General features: G+C 36.5%; 1 pseudogene; it reads right to left on the reverse strand.

The window, feature by feature from the left end:
- Nucleotides 1-10,635: 10,635 nt before the first annotated feature.
- LOC143655076 (olfactory receptor 4F3/4F16/4F29-like) lies at nt 10,636-11,571 on the reverse strand (annotated as a pseudogene).
- Between the last annotated feature and the right edge of the window lie 433 nt (nt 11,572-12,004).

Below are 12,004 nucleotides of genomic sequence, written 5' to 3' on the forward strand. Positions count from 1 at the left end.
AGGTAGTCTGATTCCAGTTTTTTATTTCCTTGTATTTGGTTCTTAATGAGATTTGAAGTGGCCACTGTGCTTCAATCCAGTTATGATATACTGGCACAAATTAGAATCATGGACTTGCTAAAATCAAGAGATCTTGAAGATGATTCAGAGTGATATTCATTCAGTCTTAGAAACTGATTCCATGGACTTAATTGGAACCAATTTACCACAATGCTGGTCCCCTCGTTAGTAACATACTTGGCATGTGATCACCTTATATATGAATCTGCTCTTAAATTTTTTAAATTGTACTTTGTTTTGAGGGTCACATCAAGATATCCAAGTGGACTCACATTCCAGAGCCTATCAAACAAACCATATTGCCACGCAAAGCACCTCATTGGGTATTTAAGCCGACATATGCCTCTTATTGCTTCTTACAGTAAATACTAAGCAGAAGTAAACCTTTACCTTCACTGATGCAGATTTCTGTACTGTTTTTTTGTGTTGGTAGTTTTTGTTTTTTTCTGATCTTGGCCAAGTTTAGTTTTGATTTTAATTTGCATAGGGCCAATAGGTTATTCCTCATTGGTGGCAGGAAAGATTGAAATTTTGATATTCTGATCTGATCATTTGGTAATCTCTGTTGTGATGGTGGGGACCTATCTATCAGATTAAAAAATGACAGAGAAATTGGCTTGTTAGTTTTTGTTATCTGTTTGTCTGCTTGTGCAAGATTATGTCTTGTTTCCATGGGAAACAGAACAGCTCTTTGAGATCTGGAATGACTTCTGTATATGTGCCTCTATTTTTTATTTTTTTTTATAAATCTGAGTCCATGTGTGATCTAGGGTTGAGGTTCTAGAACTGAACCTACATGATTTATGTCTGGTTGTGTTTCTGTAATTGAGAGACCTTTTTCTCACACTGTGTGCAAGTGAAATATCAGCCTAACTCAAGGAGATAGTAACTTAAATACAAATATTCTTACAATAAACGGGTTCTATTAGTATGGGTTATAGAGATTAGAAAGTGAAAGCATGAATTTAATTTTCCCCAAATTACCAAAAAGTAAAAAAATAAAATGAAATTGAATGTCTAAGATTTGCACATGCTAACATTTGCAGAAAAAAAGTATATTATTGTAAAAACTACCAGTGAAGAAACATTTTTATATAAAAATAATCAAAATGAATTCTTGGAAAATTCAGACTGCTTTGATTTTTTTTGCAAAACAACTAAAAGACTGCTTCAGGATCTTATTAGCATGGAGCTTAAAACCAGCATTTAGCATTATGAAAAATGTGAAGTTATGTGTTCAGTCAATTTAGATTATAATTTTGACAGTTCTGTAATGTGTGCACAAAAACAAAACTCCTAATTTTATTTTTTAGGCCTTTCTCAATTGTTAAATTCAGCTTATTAGTGGATAATCTTTGGATGACATTTTAATGAAACTGAATATTGAATATTGATTCATTGGTCAAGGTGTGTGTGTGTGACTGATAAAGGCATTTACTTATGCCTTTATCAAATGTCTGTAACCTTGGGTCATATATGAATGTGTGCATTTTTGCTACTTTAAAAATGACATATTTTGCCATGAATAAGGGTGAATAGGGTGTATGTGGCTGTAGGTACTTATATCTTGTGTGCTAATATAGTTTGCTGATCTACTAGAACTGTTGTAAAAAAAAGTTGTATATAATAGACAATTCTTAATTACCCACCTTCAAGTACTTTCTGTGAAAAAGAAATGTTACTTTAGTTAAAAATCATTAATGTGGGTGAAGTAAATACAAGAAATAATAGTGAACAAGAAATAGGAATTAGCATGCAAAGTAATAAGATCTGGATTTGTTTATCAAGGAAAATAGAGTTATCCTTATATAAAATGTTTATTCCTGAATATGAAAGAGGATAAAAGAAAAAAATCAGCAGATATACAATTCTGCAGGTAAACTCACTGTCCTTCCCTCCTACGTGGAAACTTACTTCCAGGGATGAGCCTGGCCTGACATCATGGGATTGAAAAAGCTTTCTTGACCAAAAGGAGTAAGAGAAATGAAAAAAACAAAGATTTAGTGACTGAGAGATTTCAATTAGAGTTAAGAGGTCATTCTGGGTGTTATTCATATGCACTAAATATATACCCCTTTTCAGTTCTTGCTGTACTGGAGTAACTACAAGGAAATGCCTGAGACTGATGAAATTTAAACCAGTAGTCTTGATTCTTTTTTTTTTATTAATTAAAAAAATTAACTAACACAACACTTAGAAATGATTCCATTCTACATATACAATCAGTAATTCTTAATGTCATCACATAGATGCATATTCATCATTTTTTAGTACATTTGCATTGATTTAGAAAAAGAAATAGAAAGACAGCAGGAAAAGAAATAAAATGATAACAGAGAGAAAAAATAAAACTAAAAATAAAAAAATAAAAAATAAAAAATATATACCTCAGATGCAGCTTCATTCAGTGTTTTAACATAATTACATTACAATTAGGTAGTATTGGGCTGTCCATTTCTGAGTTTTTGTATCCAGTCTTGTTGCACAGTCTGTATCCCTTCAGCTCCAATTACCCATTATCTTACCCTATTTCTGTCTCCTGATGGTCTCTGTTACCAGTGACATATTCAAAGTTAATTCTCTAATGTCAATTCACATCAGTGGGACCATACAGTATTTGTCCTTCAGTTTTTGGCTAGTCTCACTCAGCATAATATTCTCTAGGTCCATCCATTTTATTACATGTTTCATAAGTTCATTCTGTCTTAAAGCTGCATAATATTTCATCGTATGTATATATCACAGTTTGTTTAGTCACTCCTCTGTTGATGGACATTTTGGCTGTTTCCATCTCTTTGTAATTGTAAATAATCCTGCTATAAACATTGGAGTGCAAATGTCCGTTTGTGTCTTTGCCCTTAAGTCTTCTGAGTAGATTCATAGCAATGGTATTGTTGGGTCATATGGCAATTCTATATTCAGCTTTTTAAGGAACCACCAAACTGCCTTCCACAGTGGTTACACCATTTGACATTCCCACCAACAGTGGATAAGTGTGCCTCTTTCTCCACATCCTCTCCAGCACTTGTCATTTTCTGTTTTGTTGACAATGGCCATTCTGGTGGGTGTGAGATGATATCTCATTGTGGTTTTGATTTACATTTCTCTAATGGCCAGGGACATTGAGCATCTCTTCATGTGCCTTTTGGCCATTTGTATTTCCTCTTTTGAGAAGTGTCTGTTCAAGTCTTTTTCCCATTTTGTAATTGGATTGGCTGTCTTTTTGTTGTTGAGTTGAACAATCTCTTTATAAATTCTGGATACTAGAACTTTATCTGATATGTCATTCCCAAATATTGTCTCCCATTGTGTAGGCTGTCTTTCTACTTTCTTGATGAAGTTCTTTGATGCACAAAAGTGTTTAATTTTGAGGAACTCCCATTTATTTATTTCTTTCTTCAGTGCTCTTGCTTTAGGTTTAAGATCCATAAAACTGCCTCCAATTGTAAGATTCATAATATATCTCCCTACATTTTCCTCTAACTGTTTTATGGTCTTAGACCTAGTGTTTAGATCTTTGATCCATTTTGAGTTAACTTTTGTATAGGGTGTGAGATACGGGTCCTCTTTCATTCTTTTGCATATGGATATCCAGTTCTCTAGGCACCATTTATTGAAGAGACTGTTCTGCCCCAGGTGAGTTGGCTTGACTGCCTTATCAAAGATCAAATGTCCATAGATGAGAGGGTCTATATCTGAGCACTGTATTCGATTCCATTGGTCGATATATCTATCTTTATGCCAGTACCATGCTGTTTTGACAACTGTGGCTTCATAAAATGCCTTAAAGTCCAGCAGCATGAGACCTCCAGCTTTGTTTTTTTCCCTCAAGATGTTTTTAGCAATTCGGGGCACCCTGACCTTCCAGATAAATTGGCTGATTGGTTTTTCTATTTCTGAAAAATAAGTTATTGGGATTTTGATTGGTATTGTATTGAATGTGTAAATCAATTTAGGTAGAATTGACATCGCAACTATATTTAGTCTTCCAATCCATGAACACGCTCTACCCTTCCATCTATTTAGGTCTTCTGTGATTTCTTTTAACAGTTTTTTATAGTTTTCTTTGTATAGGTCTTTTGTCTCTTTAGTTAAATTTATTCCTAAGTATTTTATTCTTTTAGTTGCAATTGTAAATGGAATTCATTTCTTGATTTCCCCCTCAGCTTGTTCGTTGCTAGTGTATAGAAACGTTACCAATTTTTGAATGTTGATCTTGTAACCTGTTACTTTGCTGTACTCATTTATTAGCTCTAGTAGTTTTGCTGTGGATTTTTCAGGGTTTTCAACGTATAGTATCATATCATCTGCAAACAGTGATAGTTTTAATTCTTCCTTTCCAATTTTGATACCTTGTATTTCTTTTTCTTGTCTAATTGCTCTGGCTAGAACTTCCAAAACGATGTTGAATAACAGTGATGATAATGGACATCCTTGTCTTGTTCCTGATCTTAGGGGTAAAGTTTTCAATTTTTCCCCATTGAGGATGATATTAGCTGTGGGTTTTTCAAATATTCCCTCTATCATTTTAAGGAAGTTACCTTGTATTCTTATCCTTTGAAGTGTTTTCAACAGGAAAGGATGTTGAATCTTGTCAAATGCCTTCTCTGCATCAATTGAGATGATCATGTGATTTTTCTGCTTTGATTTGTTGATATGGTGCATTACATTAATTGATTTTCTTATGTTGAACCATCCTTGCATACCTGGATGAATCCTACTTGGTCATGATGTATAATTCTTTTAATGTCTTGCTGGATTCAATTTGCTAGAATTTTGTTGAGGATTTTTGCATCTATATTCATTAGAGAGATTGGTCTGTAGTTTTCTTTTTTTGTAATATCTTTGCCTGATTTTAGTATGACGGTGATTTGGCTTCATAGAATGAATTAGGTAGCTTTCCCTCCACTTCAATTTTTTTGAAGAGTTTGAGCAGGGTTGGTACTAGTTCTTTCTGGAATGTTTGGTAGAATTCACATGTGAAGCCATCTTGTCCTGGACTTTCTTTTTGGGAAGTTTTTGAATGACTGATACAATTTCTTTACTTGTGATTGGTTTGTTGAGGTCATCTATTTCTTCTTGAGTCAAAGTTGGTTGTTCATGCCTTTCTAGGGACTTGTCCATTTCATCTACATTGTTGTATTTATTAGCATAAAGTTGTTCATAGTATCCTGTTATTACCTCCTTTATTTCTGTGAGGTCAGTGGTTATGTCTCCTCTTCCATTTCTGATCTTATTTATTTGCATCCTCTCTCTTCTTCTTTTTGTCAATCTTGCTAAGGGCCCATCAATCTTGTTGATTTTTTCATAGAACCAACTTCTGGTCTTATTGATTTTCTCTATTGTTTTCATGTTCTCAATTTCATTTATTTCTGCTCTAATCTTTGTTATTTCTTTCCTTTTGCTTGCTTTGGGGTTAGTTTGCTGATCTTTCTCCAGTTCTTCCAAGTGGGTGGTTAATTCCTGAATTTTTGCCCTTTCTTCTTTTTTGATATAGGCATTTAGGGCAATGAATTTCCCTCTTAGCACTGCCTTTGTTGCGTCCCATAGGTTTTGATATGTTGTGTTTTCATTTTCATTCAACTCGAAATATTTACTAATTTCTCTTGCAATTTCTTCCTTGACCCACTCATTGTTTAAGAGTGTGTTGTTGAGCCTCCACGTATTTGTGAATTTTCTGGCACTCCACCTTTTATTGATTTCCAACTTCATTCCTTTATGATCCGAGAAAGTGTTGTGTATGATTTCAATCTTTTTAAATCTGTTGAGACTTGCTTTGTGACCCAGCCTCTGGTTTATCTTTGAGAAAGATCCATGAGCACTTGAGAAAAAGGTGTATCCTGCTGTTTTGGGGTGTAATGTCCTATAAATGTCTGTTAAGTCTAACTCATTTATTGTAATATCAAATTCTCTCTTTCTTTATTGATCCTTTGTCTAGATGTTCTGTTCATTGATGAGAGTGGGGAATTGAAGTCTCCAACTATTATGGCAGATGTGTCTATTTCCTTTTTCAGTATTTGTAATGTATTTCTCACGTATTTTGGGGCATTCTGATTTGGTGCATAAATATTTATGACTGTTATGTCTTCTTGTTGAATTGTTCCTTTTATTAGTAGATAGTATCCTTCTTTGTCTCTTTTAACTGTTTTATATTTGAAGTCTAATTTGCTGGATATTAGTATAGCCACTCCTGCTCTTTTCTGGTTCTTATTTGCATGAAATATCTTTTCCCAACCTTTCACTTTCAACCTATGTTTGGCTGTGGGTCTAAGATGTGTTTCCTGTAGACAGCATATAGACAGATCCTGTTTTTTAATCCATTCTGCCAGTCTATGTCTTTTGATTGGTGAATTTAGTCCATTAACATTTAGTGTTATTACTTTTTGGGTAATACTTTCCTCTATCATTTTGCCTTTTGTATTATATATATCATATCTAATTTTCCTTCTTTCTACACTCTTCTCCACACCTCTCTGTTCTGTCTTTTTGTATCTGACTCTAGTGCTCCCTTTAGTATTTCTTGCAGAGCTGTTCTCTTGGTCACAAACTCTCCTAGTGACTTTTTGTCTGAAAATGTTTTAATTTCTCCCTCATTTTTGAAGGACAATTTTGCTGGATATAGAATTCTTGGTTGGCAGTTTTTCTCTTTTAGTAATTTAAATATATCATCCCACTGTCTTCTTGCTTCCATGGTTTCTGCTGAGAAATCTACACATAGTCTTATTGGGTTTCCCTTGTATGTGATGGATTGCTTTTCTCTTGCTGCTTTCAAGATCCATTCTTTCTCTTTGACCTCTGACGTTCTAACTAGTAAGTGTCTTGGAGAACGCCTATTTGGATCTATTCTCTTGGGGTGCACTGCACTTCTTGGATCTGTAATTTTAGGTCTTTCATAAGAGTTGGGAAATTTTCAGTGATAATTTCTTCCATTAGTTTTTCTCCTCCTTTTCCCTTCTCTTCTCCTTCTGGGACACCCACAACACGTATATTTGTGCGCTTCATATTATCATCCAATTCCCTGAGCCCCTGCTCGAATTTTTCCATTCTTTTCCCTATAGTTTCTGTTTCTTTTGGGATTTCAGATGTTCCATCCTCCAGTTCACTAATTCTAACCTCTGTCTCTTGAAATCTACCATTGTAGGTTTCCATTGTTTTTTTCATCTCTTCTACTGTATCTTTCATTCCCATAAGTTCTGTGATTTGTTTTTTCAGACTTTCCATTTCTTCTTTTTGTTCATCCCTTGCCTTCTTCATGTTCTCCCTCAATTTATTGATTTAGTTTTTGAAGAGGTTTTCCATTTCTGTTCGTTTATTCAGAATTAGTTGTCTCAGCTCCCGTATCTCATTTGAACTATTGGTTTGTTCCTTTGACTGGCCATATCTTCAATTTTCCTGGTGTGATTTGTTATTTTTTGCTGTCGTTTGGACATTTAATCAGATTTTCCTGAGTGTGAGACCCAGCGGGTTGAAAGACTTTCCTGTGAAGTCTCTGGGCTCTGTTTTTTTATCCTGCCCAGTATGTGGCGCTTGTCTGTCTGCGGGTCCCACCAGCAAAAGATGTTGTGGTTCCTTTATTAATGCCACTATTGGTGTTTGGTTGGACCCAGTCTCTGCCACTGTCGGAGACTCCCTCGTTTCCCTCTGGGCAGCCACCTGTGGAGGAGGGGCACTGGCCACCGGTCACCGCAGCTTGGGGAGCTCACTGATCCGAGACTCGCCACTGGACTGGGAAGCCGCCTGTGGGGGAGGGGCACCGATCGCTGGCCGCTGCGGCTTGGGGAACTCACTGATTCGAGACTCGTAGCTGGTCCAGGAAACCGCCCGTGAGAGAGGGGTGCCGGCCGCCGGCCACTGTGGCTTGAGGAACTTGCCTCTCTGAGACTCTCAGCTGGTCCGGAAAGGAGAGAGGGAGGGGCGCCGGCCACCAGCTGCCGTGGCCCGGGGATGCATGCGCCACTCATGGAGCTCACCTCAGCAGAGTCTTGCAGCCAGTCCAGCCAGTCAAGACTGGGGTACGCTGTGTGTCTGGTCCCTGCCGTGGCCCCAGGAGCTGTTCTGCACTGTTTCTGGTCACCTAGTAGTTGCTCTGGAGGAGGAACTAAGACACACGTATCTTACTAAGCTGCCATCTTGGCCCACCTCTCTTGTTTCTTGAAGATGATTGTTAATGATATCACTTTTATTGTGTCACTGTGTGATTTTGAGAACTTTTTGACTGACACTCTCATCACACAGTATATAGACAGATGAGTAAGAAAATACAGATAAAAAATACATAAATAATTGGGTGGCATTGATGTGCTTTGAGTGTCTCTTTTACTTTTTTATTTTGTTCTTTTTTTTATGTTTTTGTAGTAATGAAAATGTTAAAAAAAAGTCTATTGTGATGAATGCACAACTAAACAATGATACTACAAAACATTGATTGTGTACTTTAGAAGTTATATGGTATATGAATATGTCTCACTAAAATTGAATTTTATAAAAGGAAATAAAATGAGTGGCTACATAAAACTGCAGAGGTTTTCAGAAAACTATATTGACCTGGATGTACACAAATATCAAATAATGAGGATGGAAAAGACACAATGAGATGTGCTAAAATTTTGGTAAAGTTTTCACAGCTCAGTTTTGTTTGGTTTATATAAAAAAAAAAAACAAAAATGCTTTATTGCCAAATATATTAAAGCAGAATAGAAAACAGGTTTTCTCTCTGTTACAAAAACATGAAAAATTTATCTTGGCATTCTCATTCTGTTCTTAATTAGAGGCAGTAAATGTCATTCTTCTCCTTCTGGGTAACCTTCCTAAATTAGCAGAGATTCTTCAGTTCATGAGAATGATATATCATCCCTTATGTTGACTTTATTTTGTGTCATTATTCTTTTTTTAATGTCAGTGGCCTATGAAAGAGCTAAAGTTCCTATGCTGTTTATTTCTAAACATTATATTGTCACTCTTATAAATAAAGTGCTGCAACTGTTATTCTTTTCAGATATTTATACGACTACCTTATCCAAGTGACAATGTTCTTTTAAAGTAAGTTCTGATAGTTCTTTTTATTTTACCTTCCCAAGATCTGACCTTAAATTCAGGACAAAATAAAAATGATAAAAGGGGTAAGTAGATGAGGGAGATGTGGTAGACCATAGTAGACCACAGTGAAAGCACAGGGACAGTTTAGTGGAGGTAAACAATGCATTCAACAACAAATACATAGTATAGGGAATTTACCAGAGTTAATTCTTGCTCTTACAAGTGCCTCCAATCATTTATTACAACAAATACATTTTCTCTAAATTAGTTCAAGCCTGCCTTTTTTCCTGGTTACCTATTTACCCACAGTCATGCAAAGAAAAACAAGACACAATACTGTGCATATCCCACATACATTACTTCTGACCAGGTCCTTCAAGGCAGTCACAGTTCATTCATGGATTAAAAAATTAATTGTGTGGATTGTGCCCAGAAATTTTTAACAGAAGAAGAGAGAATGGGAAAGAAAAAATAAAATAAAATTTCCTAAAGATAGGTATTATGAGAAACCTTATTTCAGATGCATGTTTTGGGAAGGTGGCATACACTATAGCTCTTACTGTAGGGAGCTGTCAGAAAGTGTGAGAGCTCCTGCTCTTAGTGACTTTGCCTTGCAATTTTGCCACTCTCCCCTCACACTCGATAGCTGAATCATTGTGACTCATGCACAAAAATTCCTCAGGACATGAAGCTGGTACAGTAGGCATCTTATAATGACAGAGCAATTTAAAGGCAGCTGCAATAAAGGGAGGATAAAAGGAAACAGCAAGGTGTGAAAGGGAGTCGGAGAAGAACAGAATACAGCAGAGAAAGGAGAAGAAGCCTGGAAGAGGAGAAGGAAAAAGTAAGAAAACCCTTCTAGACCGGAGACCATTGAGCTACTGAAGGAAGAAGAAAAATGAGGAAATTGGAAAAAAGGGGGAGGGAAACTTTAATAAATTTGAGTAGTATAATGCAGATCACAGAGAAATGTCATGTTTTCCACTCCCTTCCTTGTATTCCAAGAACAGATCATACAGCTTCCACTCAGAAAATGCATCCATTGACTTGGTGTTTATGCTCACAAAGATTCTACCCTCCTTGCAAACCCAGCCCAAAAATGGGGTGGGGTAGGGAACAGCAGCTCTGTTCAGTGGGGAGATTCAGTTCAAATTCCCATTAGCAAATGTCCCATTGCTTACAGACAGGATTTCCTATCAATGAAAGAGACTCCTGCTAAAAGAGACTCCCCCACTATGAGAAGACCTGAAAGAAGCCTGTCCTCTTGCATTTTTAATAAAAATTACTTCATAAAAATATTATTCCCTAAGATTGAGGCATAGATTTTTTTTATAATCTTTGGTTTGTAAATACTTTATATGAAACTCCTCTCTTTTCAGAAGTGAGCGTCACTTATTCTTAAGTAAATGACAAGATACACTCTTTATCAGCATGAATAATCAAACCAAGGTAGGGTAAGGAGAAGCTTCTCTTTGATTTTGACTAGCAAAAAAGGAACTCCAGTAGTCAAGGAGGAGACTTCAAATGGTAGTCAATCACTTAAGATATTTTCCCATAACTTACTAACTGTCTGCATACTCACCTCATTGCCACCTTCATTTCTTGATTTCTGAATGTATAAATCATAGGATTCAGGAAAGGAGTAACAACTGCATCAAAAATGAAAAGAAACTTATCCAGGGGTATGGAAGGAGATGGCCATGTATAAAAGAATATCAAAGGACCAAAAAACAAAACTACCACAGTGATATGAGCTGAGAGTGTGGACAGAGCCTTGAATGAAACAGTTGAAGAGAGTTTCTGAACACTGAAAATGATGACAATATAAGAAATGAGCAATATGAAGAAGGAACTCACAGAGACGAATCCACTATTAGTTGTGATCATAAACTCCAGTTGGTAGGTGTCAGTTCAGGAAAGTTTGATTAATCGAGGAAGGTCACAGTAAAAGCTATCCAACAAATTAGGACCACAAAAGGGTAAGTTTATGACAAAAGCCAATTGAACCAAAGAATGAATAAGGCCAACCACCCAGGCAGCCACTAAAAAGGAAATGCACATCCGTGGGCTCATGATGGTCAGATAGTGGAGGGGCTTACAAATAGCCACATATCTGTCAAAGGCCATGGCTATGAGCAGCACCATCTCCACACCACCAATGACGTGGATGAAGAAGATCTGAGTGATGCAGCCTCCAAAGGAGATGATTTTGCGCTTTCTAAATGTCAAAAATCATCTTGGGAGAAATGACAGAAGAAACACCCAAGTCATTTAGGGAGAGGTTGGCCAACAGAAAGTACATGGGGGAGTATAAGTGAGGGTCAAAGTCACCATGAGCATAATGAGGGAGTTCCCCACCATGCTTGCCACATAAAGCATGGAGGAGAACATAAAGAGGAAAAGCTGGGGTTCCCATGAATTGGTGAGTCCCAGGAACACAAATTCTGATACCACAGAGTGATTCACTCTATCCATTGGCTTTGTTACCAGGGCTGCCTGAAGGAAAGGAATGGGAAAAATATATAAATATGACAATGATATTTGTGAATAGCATTTCTATAAATGACTAGGAGAGAAAAAACAAATTTTAAGAGAGAAAAACCAAATTTTAAGAGCCTATTTCCATTTAAGCATTACATCTGACCTAATGTGCTCATAGCCTCTGATATTGTTATCACCTCAAGAAGTTGGTGGTTGTCATATGCAGCTGCCTCAATCACCAAGTCATCTCTGCATTTAATATCCTACTTCTCCATCTCAGGGTAGATGCTGTAATGTTCCTCATGAGACACAAGATGATTAACATGGGTTACAGCAACTCTTTTTGAATTTTGGTACAGACTAACATAGCCTGGCCCCAGTCACATAAAACTATTACTATTGCATCCACTTTCAATCCTAAAAGCCT

This window comes from Tamandua tetradactyla, chromosome 14 (genome assembly GCF_023851605.1).
Source record: "Tamandua tetradactyla isolate mTamTet1 chromosome 14, mTamTet1.pri, whole genome shotgun sequence".
Lineage (NCBI taxonomy): Eukaryota > Metazoa > Chordata > Mammalia > Pilosa > Myrmecophagidae > Tamandua > Tamandua tetradactyla.